The sequence below is a fragment of the Mycetomoellerius zeteki genome, unplaced genomic scaffold (assembly GCF_001594055.1).
Source record: "Mycetomoellerius zeteki isolate Tzet28-1 unplaced genomic scaffold, Tzet1.0 scaffold406, whole genome shotgun sequence".
In the NCBI taxonomy this organism is placed as follows: Eukaryota; Metazoa; Arthropoda; class Insecta; order Hymenoptera; family Formicidae; genus Mycetomoellerius; species Mycetomoellerius zeteki.
In genome coordinates this window covers 27,202-27,718 of record NW_017257399.1, presented here as the reverse complement: position 1 = coordinate 27,718, position 517 = coordinate 27,202, and positions in this window count along the sequence as shown.

Sequence of the window (517 nt, the reverse complement as noted above, 5' to 3'; positions counted from 1 at the left end):
GCAAAATCCATAACGTTTGAGGATTACACACGCTGTTTGAACGACGCAATCGAAATGACGCGCAGACAGTCGTGCATTAGATCAAAATTGCACGAGGTGTACACGATATCGGAAACGAAAATTGCTCTTAGTCCGCACGATGATAAGCGGTATATCGTATCAGTTTACACCGACACACTGCCATGGGGACATTACCGGTGTAAATAAAACGCATTTCACATATACCTATATTTATATAAAATATGTAATATGTATAATATGTATAATATGTATATAATGTATTGTTTATAATATATATAAAATGTATAATATGTAAAATATATATACTATTGTAATATTTAATATATATATATTTATAATGAATATATATAATACACTATAATGTAAAATATATATATAATGTATAATTTTATAATACATTGTCTTTATGAATCCATGAATTGTGTGAATTGTCAAATCCCAACCATTTCACGTAAACCTCGTTTCCCTTCTTGCGCAACACTTTTTCAACGAGATA